Here is a 16,301-nt window from a genome sequence, read left to right on the forward strand (position 1 = left end):
GTGGCTTCTTTTATTTTATTTACTCATTATTAGAAGGTTATTTTAATTTATTTTCCATAGTGATAGGTAGGGTAATTCCATGTCATAATGAAGATATTTATTTCTCACGAACTAGGTGACCTTTAGTAGTATTATCAGGAATGTATTTGGAGTTAGTAAATTTTTAATTTAAACTTTTTGGCGATTCAGAGTAAATTATGAAATTAGGATAAAATAGTAATTAATTTTAATACTAGGTAAATAAAATAATATAAATCAAAAAAAAAATTGTCCAACAAAATAATAGTATCTATGACATAACTATATCTATATAGACTATATAATATGCCTACAAATGTACGTATTCGTACGTATTAATTACATTAGATATGATATTTTTAATAAACAGAAGTAGTGATTTTCTTACTTGAAATAATTATAAAATGAAAATTGTTTTTGTATAGGAAATACAGTTTGTGTAATTATAAACATTATAAATAATTCATTAAAAATAATATTAAAAAAGAATATTTGATTGGTTAGGTATGAATCTTAAATAGATTATTTTTCTAAATAGTTAAATTATATTTATTTCAAATTGAATTCATACAATTTATAAATAATTTTTCTGTCACATAAAAATATATTTAAGTATATTATGTCTAATAATTAATGCGATTTATTCATATCACTATTACTAATGATTATATGAAAAAAAAAACAATAATTTTCTATAGTAAAATAAAAAAAAATAGTTTTTTTTAAAAGTAAATACTCATTAATCACATAATGTATGAGATAAAAAAAAATGTATAATCATGGTTTTAAGTAATTTTAAACATAATTTTTGAAAAAATAATTATTATTAATATTTTTTATGGTTATTATTTTTAGGTTTTTTTTTAATTTTGAATAAAACCGTGACGTAATCAAAGGGTCACTTGCCTTGCAATTTTAGAAAAATTTAAGAATGCTTTTAGTGAACTGTGAACTGATAGTTTATCAACATTTTAATATGTATATTAAGGTGACTGCAAAAGTCTAAAATGTGTTATACGAGTATTAGTGTCAGCATACCAAACTTATGAGATATTCTATAATTAAACCTTTCCTGTATAACAAATTATATGTTCCTCCCTCATCACGAGGTGACCATATTATATAATATTGAAATACTTATAGAAAAATCTAACTCCTCGATCGAAATTTAATTAACATGTACTTAACATTTATTTTCAGGAAAAAAAATGCTTTAGAATATGAAATTAAAAACATGCATTATCATTCAAATAAGTAAAGATTAAAAAAAAATTATGAGAATATAAAAATATAATAATTTTTCAAAAGTGTTGTTTCATAAAAAGTACTTTTTTACTATTAAAATAAACATCCTGTATAATTATGAACAAGAATACTATATTGTCAGTCCGGATGGTGTTGCCTTTGATATATTATGTAATGCATATGAATATAGTATATAGTATAGTATAGGTATATGAATTCAATGAGCAATAATTTAAAAAAAAAATCGCGGGTAAGGATATGACTATTTTTATCACAAGCTATTTCAAATAAAATATCAATGGCCCTCGTTGTTGAACACGTGCTACTTCCGACCGGAAACTTAAATGTATACTGTCGGCCGACGGCCAATACGTATGCGATATTATTATTCTCAAAGAATATCCAAATTTAGTATTCTATATATTGTATAATATACTCATTACGATTTTCGGACAAATATTACACATTATTCTGCAAGTATAATATTGATTATCAATATAATTTAAAAGTAGGTACAAGTTTTTAATAAAATATGTGTTTGCAATTTTATATTTATGTATTTTTTCCAACATTATGTTATATAATATTATGTATATTAAAATTATTACTAAACTGACATATAATATAGCAATAAGCTGAATCGAAATTTTTAAATAACGATAAACGATGATTTTTAAAGTATATTAGTATTATGAATTTATTATTTATGATATAACCAGCAACAACAGTTTCAGCGATATTCAGGATATTCTACATATACAATGAACATGTTATGTGCCTATGTGCAATATTATCAAATCCGTATAATATTATGTGTATACGATCATATTACACGTATACACGACGTGTGTACGAATGCACAAGTAGGATATTAGATACAAAACTTGGGTTTATACTTATTGTTTTACTCAATATAGTCTGGTATCTCTTTTGTCTTACAATATTTCGAATCCGTATTTATATTGTTCCGCGAAACGGACAATTCGAATTCCGGATTAAGTTTTGCCCAGACAAGGAATTATACATTTTTTCCACGAACTGCAAGATAGTTTTATAGTTGTTGTTTTTATTATTATTTCTGGGATTATCTATCGCAATTAATTGGGATATTGTAATCTTTTTTTTTTAATTATCTTATAGTATGACTTTTAGATGACTACCTATTACAGATCAACAGCAAAATCAATATCGTACTATATAATATAAACTATGTGACAGAATACAAAAAATACTAGAACTACGTACTTACTAGTTACTACGTTATAACAATATATACCTACTATATAATTTTTAACTAATTTAATTAAAAAACTCCTATTGGACAATTATATTTTGTAAATGTGTGTAGATATTTTGATAATTTTTATGTCCCTTTAATAATATTGAACATTTACAATTTTATTGCTTCTTAATTTGATGTTTTTGTTTTATTTTATAAGCCTAAATTTTTCATATTTTATCCAACTTCGTACCCTTAATTTATTTTTAGAGAACATTGGTTGTCTTCTCAGATAATCATTACTGCGATGCATAATATCTGTCGTTGGTTTATGTATACTATACTATACTATAGTTTATTTGTTGCTTGTTTATAAGTCGTGGTCATCGTGCACTTATTATATCGCAAATCATCAGACGGGTTGTGCCGTTATGGTGGTACATACAGTGCCCTCTAGTAGTGTCTAGGGGTAAGAAAATGAGAAAAAAAATTATAGGAAAATCCAATTCCGAAAATCGATTTTCACCTACCTTCGACGTCGATGGATTGACTGTGGTGGCGTCCGAGACGTGTGGTGCCCTCTAGTCGCGGACTGTGGTCGCCGTCGGGCACCGATGGGTGGCGACTGGCGATGCCTCACCGTTCGGGTTCCGCCGTCGCCACCGTTGGTGGACCAGCAATCCAGCATTATGTTTAGTCGTGTCGTGCGTTTATACCGGCATCGTCGTGGTTTGAACCGGTGTCGTTCGTGTATGTAATATAATATTGTTGGTTCACGTTTCTTACGTCTGTCGAACAGTATGTATCCGATAGATCTACCGTGAAACGCATTCGGTTCGGGACTATTTATACCAAATTGCAGCAGGGATCGTCCTCAACGATTTACCACCGCACACCGTTTCGGGTGGCCGCCGACGAGTTCTCTTCCACTAGAAATTTCGGTGAGATACCTAAATACCTAAGACACTTACCTATTTATTAAATATGACACCTTTCCCGGACACATTTAACCTGCCTTCGTGTAATCATTTTATTGTTTGAGTAGCTACACTTTACACTCCATAGTGATTACAAACCTATACGTTCGTGATTCGGCGTGGTTAATTATTACCTACCTATCTAAACTAACTCAAGAGCGCGGGTGTTCCACGTTTCACCACCGACCACCCCGTTTTTCGATGAAACTTTTTCGATACATTCTCGTGGGACAAACATTAAAAATGTGTAGTTTTGTTTTCTCTAAATCTCGATTTGTTTTAACGAGTTGGCTAAACTACTGCAATAATTCTCTTGAAAAACAACCGTTTATATAACTATATGCGCATACAATCCGCGTTACAGTAATAATAGATGGCAATTTAATAATACACGCGTGCTACGTTTCGCTTCACATTCGATATTGTTTCACGCGATCATACGTGATAGCTTTGGTGAATTTACGATACTTGTTTACGAGAAAATGGAACAAATGTCCTGGGGGGGGAGGGAGTATCACGAACCTTATAAGTATAATATTACATTGTATATAGATACCTATTACCTAGCTATTTCTCGGTATCTTGAGGTTACCCACGCGGCTACGCGTTCGTGCACGCGTTGAAACTTTTATAGCGAAATGTATTTTGTGCTTATATGTATTTTATTTCTGAATATGATTTGTGTTCGTCGACCAACTTCACATAATAGTATGAAAATCGTACTACTAGGTACATAAATATTAATGTGTAGGTACGCAACATATTGTGTCAGCGGGATGTGTTGTTTGTCATATTGAATGGGTAAAGTTACTGTTTATACGAATACCTAATACTAAACGTTTTAACTTTTAATGTTCACATTATATGAGTGAGCACTCTTCGTATAAAGACTAAAGTATAGTGTAATGACTGTGTAGTACATCTGGTCTGGTAGATAACTATGAAAATGAATTGATCAAAGCACTCATTGTGTGCCCCTTTTGTATGACACTGTCCATACACTATGTTTTTTTTTTTATGAGAGTACTATAATAATAAAAGTATATAGTATTGTTTATACTTCTGCTAATGTATTGGCCAAGGATGCGTTTCGTTTAGTTTTAGATGAGCTACATATATTGCACATACCTATCTAATATAATTTATTGTGTAGGTACACTGTTCTTAATGCTCTTATAACCAAAACAAATCGAAACGTCGCTTTCAGACAAATTGTTAATTAAAACATATTGGTATTTTGTACTCTTAAATAATATGATATAATAGGTATCTTATACATGTCACATTGTCACTAAGTATACGATTGAACTATTCTAATATTTTGTACAGTCTTGTTTATATACACTGATAACATAACTGTTTTGAACTTCAAGTCTTTTGTTGTACATATTGCATTATCTTATTACACATTTATATTCATTCATTTATTATTTTTTTTTAAATTATTTGATGTCTTTTGAAATATTATTCTTGTAATTGAATTCACTTTCGGCTAAATATTCTCCGTAAAGTATAATTGTATATGATACATAATATTTGCTTTATCTTGCAACGACTTTCGTTCATCTTACACAATTATTACTACCATTTAAATTACGTTTCCAAACGTATCTAAAATCTTTATAGTTCTCTGTAAAAGTTTATTCTTGAGGTATTCAAAAATAATAATTTATTTTTCTCAGTCATTCAATCTCCATACATTACCATTTAAAATGAACTGATATATCTATTGGTATGCCTGTAGCTACTTAAAATATTTATTCGTGCATTTTTGTGGTCCATCCTTTTATAATTTATTTTAATATTCATTTGAAGTTTTTGGTGTTATAGTTGAATCTTTAACTTTATCTACTTTGTCACCTGTTTAATACATTTTGGTTTATATATTAAAAAAAAATTACAATTTCTTTATTCTATAGAAATTAATAAAAGTAAAAATGTATAATACTGTAGGATACATATTATGAAGATTGTAGATAAGTTAGTAAATCTTGCAGAAAATGTATGTTGTAAATGTCCAATTTGATTATACGAAATGCCTTACGTCTATAATAAAAATCTTAAGTAAGTACTTCGTATAATCAAATTTGACATTTGCAACATAAATTTTCCACAAGATTTACGTAGTAGCTAGTATCTTGTGTCTATACTAAAAATCAATTTCAGTTTTATACTTCATTAAGAAATAAATCTAACGACCTATTGCATTGTGATTCTACATTTAGATAGTTATAGTAAAGATGTACAGTAGGTACTAGCCTTTGCCTTATATAGCTAATGATTAATGCTGACAACATCTTGCGGCCCCTTTCTCAACATCCGAAAATCTTTTCTTCTCTAACCCTTCATTTATTTATTCTATGTGTCCCCTCGATAATAATTTTACCAGCCTTAATGGCCTATAAAAATAAGAAGACAAATGCAGTGTATTATTATTTTTTTCTGAATGTTCAAATTTCTTCTACAAAGAAGTTTTAATAAAAAAAAAATTATTTTTGCAAACTGTACTCACTTTAATATACTGTATAGTGTATACACGTATATAACAATTGAAAAGTAAGAACTTCAAACTTATTGATAAAAGTAATACCAGAACGTCCGGAACAGTTTAGATCGTATCGGTATTCGGTACTTTTATTATAGCATATATGTAATATATAGGTAGTAGGTACACAGTACACACCTATGTTTGAACACTTAAGTTTTTTCATTACTTATGAGTTTTGTTATACAACTGAACGTGTAATAAAAAAATATTTTGATTTTTGATCTTCGCTTATTGGATATATTTTTTATTATTATTATTAAACAGTTGACAGTTTCATTTCCGTGTTTATATTTCGAAAAATTTTCGACATTCAATTACTCGACAAAGTTGTCGAATAGTATTATTATGATTGATTTAACACGTTAGACGATAGTACTATAATATATTACACTGGTATAGTGTAGAGGTATACTATGCGTGTGTAACGCGTCGTCGTCAAACTAGTTTAATTCGTAAGAGTCGAAGAAACACTAAGTATTTGCTTTTGAATTTACATAAAATAGGTACGTATAATGTTCTATAACATTTAACTTTTAAAATATTTCTAATTTATTTTTTCATAAAAACGATAAAAAAAATATAAATTTATTTATTAACAATATTATACCATATATTATTATTTATGTTTAATCATTCATTCGTATATTTTCGCTTTATAATTTATTAGTAGTAAATTATTTGGGAAAAATGTCTTTGTTGTACCTAGTAGCGATCTTTTTTGCGTTGCAACTTGTTAACCTACACCAGAAGATAAAAACAATGAAAATATTATGACAATATTATGAAATAAACCGTTGAGCCAATCGATAAAAAAATGAATGATATTAGGATGTAAGAAGCAATTGTTTACTGCAACGATATAATGTAAAATACGGCCACTCAAAACATATTGCCTGCGTTTTTATTATTTTTAAACGCGAAGGTTTCGATGATCATAAGTGATATATATATATATATATAATATATACATAACTATATAAGTGTATACGTTTATAATAAAGGTGCGTGTTCTAAGTTTTTCGAGTGCCTTGTGTGTGTGTGTGTACAAATGAGGACCCCCCTCGGGTTTGTGAATTCCACAGGGGGATCGCCGAACTACGAATTGTCGTCGTAGGCGGCAGCGACCGCTCTATAAATGCTAATATTATTAGTCAGCACAAAAAAAAAACTTGACCCATCTCTTAACGATTTATATACTTCGTGCTGTATTCTACGTAATATTATAATATAATACGGCGTATAGTCGAATTATACCTAAATTTATAGTACCTATATATATAGTGCAGTTCTCTCGGAGACACGAATAATAACGCAAGTCGGTTGTTTTCATTGGCGCTGGCCGTCGGCGACGGGCGACGCAGTGTCGTCGACCCTCGCGTGCACTATTTTTAAAAACGTCGGCGCACACTCCAAATTCGGACCAAAAAACCACGCGTCTTCCTCCGTCCATTTTTCCCCTATATATCGCAACCGCACGCGTCATATTCTCCCAGCCGATGTAACTCTTTAGTGTGTTTTAGGTGATATTAAATATTATTTTGGTACGTATCATTATATGCATATTGCAGCTTGTCGCGTAGTCGCGAGTTTCGGGCTAATGTGTGTATATTATTAAAATCATATTATTATTATATACTATATAGTACACCGAAAATCGGCCACGGCAATAAAACTACGATACACGAGACCATATGTCCCTTAGCTGAGCGTGAAACGGTATTTTTCGAAAAAAAAAAAACACATGTGTAATCTGAGAAAATAATACGGCATCGTGATGCCGCCAGGTGTTGTAGAAGAATATACACTCTTGTTTATTATGTATTACAATAGGTATATATATTAGGTACAAAATAATAATTATATATATATAAATAATATTTCTTATGTGCGTACACTGTGAAACCGGTTACTACAATTTTACGAAGCCACCCGTTTACGTTATTACTCACATATTATATGCATCATACGGACGGGCCAGGATCTACGTTATATAGGTACCTGGTTACTGGTCGGCCAGGTGTAGTTTAAGTTTATGCCTATTGACTAGGCACGCGAGTGTTATGTACCTATATTTCGGTCTTCCGGTATTATGCCAAAGTATCCAATTCGGTTTGCTATATAGATATATCGTATATTATATTATATTTTGTTATATAGTTATAACCCTCGATGTGCATCCTATTAGGTGTACGCGTATTAATATTTTTTTATTCTTCTTTAATCGAATAAGCCCGGGCGCGTGTCTTTTCCTAACCGCACCGATTCTATTTCGACAGTATAGGTAGGTAATTACTTTATTAGTATAATGTACCGTTTAGTGTTGATAACATAATAATATGACGTATAATGTTGTATACTCCAGCCACTAACCTCCGAGACTACTTTAATCGGGTTGTTATCTATATCGTTTTTTCTTCTATATAACGCCTACGCCTCGTCCTCGCCTACTCTAAACATAGATTAATGTTATTTTGATGACATCATGTGAACTTTATCTTAACATTTAGACTCACATCATAAGTCATCTATTAAAAAATACCAGTTAATAAAAACAACAAATTATAATTCACTATAATATTATAATCACGATTCGTTGTACAATAGTTGCTCGGTTATACAGGATTTTGAACAATGTGAAAGCGAATGAGCTAATAGTTTAAACGGAGAAACTAAGTTTTTTCTTTCTTTGGAATATATTTTTAAGGACCCTTAAAAGTTGTCCTTACATATAATTGATTAGTAATCGGATTCATATTGTGCACGGGTCTGTCAAGATACTCAAAATTAAAATTTTTTTATATATTGTGCTACAGTTTTCAATAAAATAGGATAGAATTGAACATATTTTATTTTCATATAATATGTTTTATTTAATTTTTATGGTAAACTGAGCGAATTTGATAACTAATTTATATGACAGAGAAACCATATTTTAATTAATAATATTCGATACAATTATTAAAATATTGTATCTACAAAATATACTTCTATCATCGTACGTAATTTGTAAGCATATAGTTATATACGTTAAATAGCGAATAGTTAAAATCTGTTTAGTTTAATACTTATAAATTAATAATATTGAAATAAGTAGGTATTTAAGTTAATGATTTAAATGTTTAATTAAAATTATAATTCAATGTAATGTAATATTATTTGAACTTTAATTTCGTAGTGATTTGATATTTATACAATAATATAATACCGTATCTTCAAATTATAATTAATATATAATATGACCCTTATAATGGTAATATGAAGAATGATAAACATTCGTTTGTTAGGAAAATGAGATAATCGAACATAACATAACTCATTTTAAACTGGTATTTTAAAATAATATAAATAATCGTGTATGCATATCAAAATTGTATTTTCTCAATTATAAGTTTATAAGAAAAATATTTTAATAACTATTTTACTGTTGACAGAACTAAGGCCTGTTATCACATTATCTTAGCTGCACTGTCTATAAATCTAGGTTTTTCATTAGTTAATAACTATTATAATACATTTCTTATAACTTAATAAACTTAAAAACAAAAAATTACATTAACATAAGTATAATACAATTATACTTATGTTAATGTATAATAAAATTAATAACTAAAAAATAATTTTAAAGCATAAATTGTTATGTATATTATATAATATAGACTATATGGCTATATAAAGGTGTAATAGTATTGTAATTATTAATTATAACCAACCAACGCCCATACTGCACCATAATTTTTTTTACCATTCTGTTACTCTAAATTTGTATCAGATTTGTATATACAAATTAATATAATGTTACCAATAAAATAAATTCATTATTAAAAGTTAAAGTGATTTTGTAATCATAGAATTAATCAAACTTCCATTATGTATAAATAGCGTGATAACAGGTTTACCTATATATTATGACATTATATAACTTCAAGCACCGTTGCATATAAAACTACAAAGTTAACTAAGTTTTCATGTAATTATAATTTTACGAACATTTGCAGCGTTAATGTCATTGTATTTGGGATTAACTTAATATTAATAAATCGTACCACAGTTGGATATAGGAAATTTCAAAACCACGTAGAATAGACGAAATAAAAAAAGGGGCGGAAGTATGTTGTACATATCGTGTACAAAATAAAGAGCTCAGCATCATTGAGAACCTTATCGTGACGCACCCAGGGAAAATTTACGACCGGACGTCAAGGAAGGCAGTGCAATTTATTTTCCTTGATCGAATTTATATCATCTGTGCTTGCTGTATGATACGCAAAGGATCGTCCGGCGTCGTCTGCTGTATTATTAGGTAGTAGTACTACTATGTGTACATTATACGTATATCTTTAAATTACCTATACATCCGCGAAATTAGATTGTTAGGGTATTAAATAAGAGGACCAGACATTATGGTAAACATGTAGAAACGAAGGAAGAAGAAAAACGTAATAATAAATGGAATAAGGAGTTCATACTTTAAACAGCTTTCGCTATAATATAATATTTATAAGTGGAGTATTGTTTACAATGTTTAAATTAAACTATTCGCGCACATATACATAGGTATACTTGGCGTACATAAATAATAAATATTTTATATTATATACATGTCTGTAAGTATATTTTGGAATATTTTGTATTCATATATTTTGGGTAAAGTAAGTGGGTACATATTTAAAAATCATTTAGCTATCTTTATTTATAGAAAAAATTCTTATTTTTTACTACTTTTCATCATATTGGTGGTTTAGGTTTTTACTTTTTTTAGTTACCTAAAACCTATTCTATAATTTTATAATTAAAAATAGAATAATTTTCTAAAAATGATGCTGATTTACCGATATCAACAGATGTTGATGATCATATGTTGTTAAAAAGAATGTTTTGGTGAAAAGAAATCAAAAATTAAAATTTTTTTTAGAAAATATTAATTTTTGTTCTTCATAGCACTAAAATCAGATATTTGTTTTTGTCAGAGTATAAATATTTATTTAGAAATTAGTATAGCCCGTAGTTAAATGAATCACCCTAGCTGTAGCATAGTATATTATTTAATAACTGCAGCATATATTCAGATTCAGAATACGTTTTCATATGCTTACCACCACCCACCACCTGTTTGTCACACACACACACACACACACACACACACATACATATTGTATAATACGTGTATGTAAGATTTTTATAGTGTCGTCGCATCCTCTTGGAACAATGCCGCGTGAAATTAAACATGTAATATCGCGTCGTATTACCACTCGACGGTGGACGGAAGAATGGACTTGTCATGCGACGATACCTATATACCTACAATGTTCACAAACTATATAATACATGGGCTGTGGGTGGGGGGGGGGGGTGTAACGTCAGAGCAGAGGACTTATATTATGTATAGGTATTACGTTGTGACCGATCGCGGGTCGCGACGCCACGGTAATACGGAAAGAAGTATTATTATTATGATTGCCGTGCGTATAGTATTGTTTGCCTGATTGCGTCTATTGTGTGCAAGCCTCACTGAGCGCACACGCGTACCGTGTCCAGGCCGCCGTGAATTAAGTATTTTACATATTATTGACGTCCGCGTATTAGTGTCGTGATGTAGTCTCGTCCATGGTCCTCTTATTAACCATATAGTTAGTACCTGTACGATAGCTCAGCGGTGATGTGACGTGTGATGTACTACGGCGGACACGAGCGTCCGAAGCGTGGCGAGTTGAGAAGTTGCTCCTCCCCTAAAACTTTATAATAAATAGTTTTCAATACCTAATTTTTCATAATAATTGCACAACATTGTGGTTTTCAACAAGAATATATCATATAGTATTCAAATCAACATTTGATTTATCAATATAAATATATATATATATTTATTCATATAAAAGTACTTACAGACTACTTTACAACTGGGAAAGTTTGTATTATTTTATTTATAATCATTAAAGTATTGATTTTTAAACATTAAAGTTTTTAACAAGCTAGTTAATTATTACTACGAATTAACACTTACAGTAATCGAATATAAGTTTCCAGTTAAGTAATATTATGTATGCAAAGAGAATTTAAAATTATTTTAAAAGTTTTCTATAGTTTATTAACACGAATATTGAATGTACATTTATCCAAACAAAAATTATAACATTAAAATAATATAATTATATGTATAATGAAAAACTCCCCTTTCCGTTACCTTAAAAATGTATGCTGACGCCCTTGATGACGGATAATGAGTACCTATAGGTATGCGTTTGTTGGACTTCATAATATTACAACTGCGTAAAATTTATATTTTATCGATTTCGGTTCGCACGTGCCTGCAGCTGCAGTGGGACAAAATGTGGGGTAGAGCGACGGGAAAATAATCACCGCGCGCGCGACCTTTTGTGTGCACAGCAGCGAAGAGGAGCAAATACGACTATGACGGCGATGACGATGATGACGGAAATCTGAAAATATCTAAACGCGGCACTGCACGTCAGCTATATCTACTTATATTATAACCTCTCGGACGCACGCCGTACAGCAGCATTATTATTGTAGATGCACAGTTTTTTTTGTCCAAAAAATATCCACTTAGTTAAGAACGTGCGCGCCGTCAATCAAGAACACCGTAATTGTGTTTATATTTAGACGCTCGAGATTGTGTGATGGTGCATTGGTGCCCCTTTCCGGCATGACTCGAAATTCGAAAATATTTTTTTACTATTTACAACCACTATTAATAATATAATGGACTCTGCGTCGTATACCAACTATACCATATACCTACCTGCTGAAACGTAGTTTAAGCTTAAAAAAAAAATCGTCGATGACATCGAAACGAAAATTTAATAATATACGGTCATTACCATCACATTTTGAACACTCAATCTTTTATATACAACGTTATGTCTTATTTTGTATATTGTTTTAGTATAATATACCTATAGCTCAATTTATTGTCACGATAAATCTGAAGAGACCTTTTAAGATAGATTACATTTTACAATTTAAGTACCATATTTTTCCAAAACGCGTCATTTATTGAAAACTACTACAGTGTACCACTCCCAGATAACAATTGCCAATACAATGTATTAATTAGCACCATTGAATTATATTCTAATAATATCACATAAGACATACAATTTATATATTTTATTTATTAATGTATTATATTATTATTCGAAAACACAATTAGTGATTACACTACGGCGTAACTATAGCTAAAGTTAAATTCTCTCAAAATCCCTGTTGAAATCGTCTGACGCCAAGTTGATTAAAACCGCTATAATTTACACGACGCTTATAATATATAGTATGTGTGGCTCAAAATCTGTTTCGAAGCACATTAATTATTGATCAATATTAAGCACTGTTAATCACACAATTAATATTATACTTCATAGTTACACCTATTTTATTATAAAGATTATAGATATTATTATTATTATTATTATGACCATAAAACGTGTTGAACTTCGTATAATAATATAATGCAACGGTAATACAACATAAACATTCAAAACGCCTCTCGTCCGCCCCCGGGTTCCAGTGTGAAATTATTATAAACCAACAGAGGATATCGTAGTTGTGAGGTTTTTGTTGTGTAAAGTGATTTTCAAGTGGTATATTATATTACACAATTAGGATAGTAAATATTATTTTGTTTGAAATGTATTAAGTGGGCAAAATCATCAAAATATTATTAGAATATTCTAACTATTTCGACTAAAATTAATTTAGAATTTGTATACTTATCTGAAAATATGCATTTATATTATTTATACATTTTTTTTATGTATATAATATTCTGACTAATTTAAATTACCCTTTAATTAGTATTAAACTGTACGGTTTTTGTATAGTAACAAACTTGTATAATTTAACTATTCAAATTCAAATCATTATAATATATGAAGAAAAATACTATAAAGATTTTATCACTGGCGTTATTATTTATTAGGGGGTTAAAGTATTAAAATGATTAAAATAATAAATATTTTGATTGTTAAAATTACTACAGAAAACTAATTTATTACTATCTACAAATTCAAAGTGAGCCATTTATTTTTCATATGGGTATGTTGAAGTATTTCATATTGTATTACGCTTTTAAAAGTTTTTCCGATTCATCACATTTTTACTTCGTTGGTTTAAAAGAGTAACACTATAGAACCTAGTTGTTAATACTTTTAACTACTGATATATAATTACATGTTTTAGTTCTTTTAATAACTTAATTAATGTTTAATTAAACATTGGTAATTTGTAATTATAATATTGCCTTTGACTTTAATAGTATAAGACAATGCCGCAACATCACGCATTATTCACCTATCTATAGATGTAATTTTTTTTTATTAATAATTTAATAGTACATTCTAATATGTATTCTAATACCATTTTGAAGTATTAATTTAAAATTAACTAGTTATTTAGTATATATATATATATTTATGGCTTGAAACTTTTAATATTAATATACCACATATAATATTTTAGCTACTGTTTAATCTTTGATCTCTGACGATGTTTTATTACAGTATTTTTGATAAAATAAATTATAAGTTATAAATGTTTAATCATAGTAATTTATTTTTTATTCTTTTACAACAAAATAAAATCACGTTTTTTTACTTTTTTGTTATCTATACCTATTACACTAGTTAAATATTTTATTTATTTATTTTTTGTTGTTTGTAACGTATATAATGATACTTCTTATTCTATTAAAATTATAATAACTAAATATTTTTATTATTAAATGTATAAAAAAGTGAAAATAATATAATTATTTTATGTTATAGCATTGTTAATTTTACTGGTTATTTTTATTGTCAATATTATAAGTCATTATTTTTCCAACAACAAACAATTGACAGCGGCTGAAGGACAGTTCTGTAAATATATACATATAATGACCTTTTTATTAGAACATATACATCATACGTATTATTATTGACTATTTAGTTTATATGTACGTCCATCAACTTAATACTGCAATTATTTAATGATATGCATTGTAATAAATTGCACTTTTAAATCAATAAGATAATGTATACTCTTGTGGAATGATGATAATTCATCGATCCATTTATTTTTATGAAATTCATTTAAACAGTTGTGAGCTAAAAAGTTACTAGGTTTAAAAAAAAAGTAATATAGACTTTACTCTTCACTCCGCATTATTTTAGAATCAACGTCATCGATATGTCCGCTTACTATGAGTCATTTGTTCATTGTGTGTCTCTCTATTAGCACTACCCCATTTCGTTTGTCGAGGGTGGAAATAGATGTGGTTAGAAGGTCAAACGTACCGTGTTTTGAATTAATTTTCATCAGGAAAAAGAGCGGGGTAACTATAATTTTAATTTTGTAATAACGTTTAACGCGTTCGTGGAAATATTTAATTAAAATGATAAACCGTTTCATGTTTTATTAACAAATATGTATATTTAACTTAATTTTCATTAGGTAGTCAATGAATAAATTATGAATTATTCTCAAACGTTTATCTAATTTCTGTATATTATCTGAAAACTGATTGTATTACCTTTTTTGTTTTTGATTATTCCGTGTTCAAAATTATCTATCGTTAAATAAAGAATTATTCGTTTTCTGTTTGTTTATCATTTATAAAAAAATATTAATTAATTTGATGATACTGTTAAAAATACCTGGTAATTTTCTTAGCACTATAATATATCAGGTGTTGAGTCTTCCTCGCCGTTGAGTAGATCACTGAATATGTTAATTTTTTGTTTTGTGACTAGTCTGCTGTGACTTTTATATACGTATTTACATAACAAAATTCTTTATCTTGTGTTTTCAGACTGAGAGTTTTTGGTAAAACCCGGTAGTTTTATTACTTCTAATAAAAATAATAAGAATATTTATAGTTTAGGTAATAATTTATCGATGAACGATTTACGTAATTGAAAACGATGTATTAAATTGACTTTGGAGAACAATTATCGTTATCTATACATATCAGACTATATGGTTGAAGTACTAACTTACTGCGTTAATCACATATTATTATAACTATGTATAAATGAACATCAAAATATTATTATACTTTTTTATCAACAAGCTGTATAGCAACCGTAAAGCGCATTGTTGTTTAAATCTCAAACAAGTGTAAATGTATTTTGAACATTGAAATATTGATTTTAACCTAACCCTGGAATCAATTTATAAAATATCTCTACCACAGTTTTAAAATATTATTTGTGAATTATTAACTTTAAATTTCTTCCATTGAGTGTTTTCTTGTCGACAGTTTTGAAACTTTAAGTTTCTTATTAGTTAAAAGTTAATG

At 28.7% G+C, this 16,301-nt stretch overlaps 1 protein-coding gene across 1 annotated transcript in view; it reads left to right on the forward strand.

Annotated features, from left to right (window-relative positions):
* The first annotated feature begins 3,166 nt into the window (after window positions 1-3,166).
* LOC132929140 (protein tincar) overlaps window positions 3,167-16,301 on the forward strand; it is a 67,961-nt gene continuing 54,826 nt past the window's right edge. Inside the window, exon 1 of the mRNA XM_060994260.1 lies at window positions 3,167-3,423. The gene's annotated coding sequence lies outside the window, so the exon portion shown is untranslated. The remainder of the gene's footprint in view (window positions 3,424-16,301) is intronic.

Source organism: Rhopalosiphum padi, chromosome 4 (genome assembly GCF_020882245.1).
Source record: "Rhopalosiphum padi isolate XX-2018 chromosome 4, ASM2088224v1, whole genome shotgun sequence".
In the NCBI taxonomy this organism is placed as follows: domain Eukaryota; kingdom Metazoa; phylum Arthropoda; class Insecta; order Hemiptera; family Aphididae; genus Rhopalosiphum; species Rhopalosiphum padi.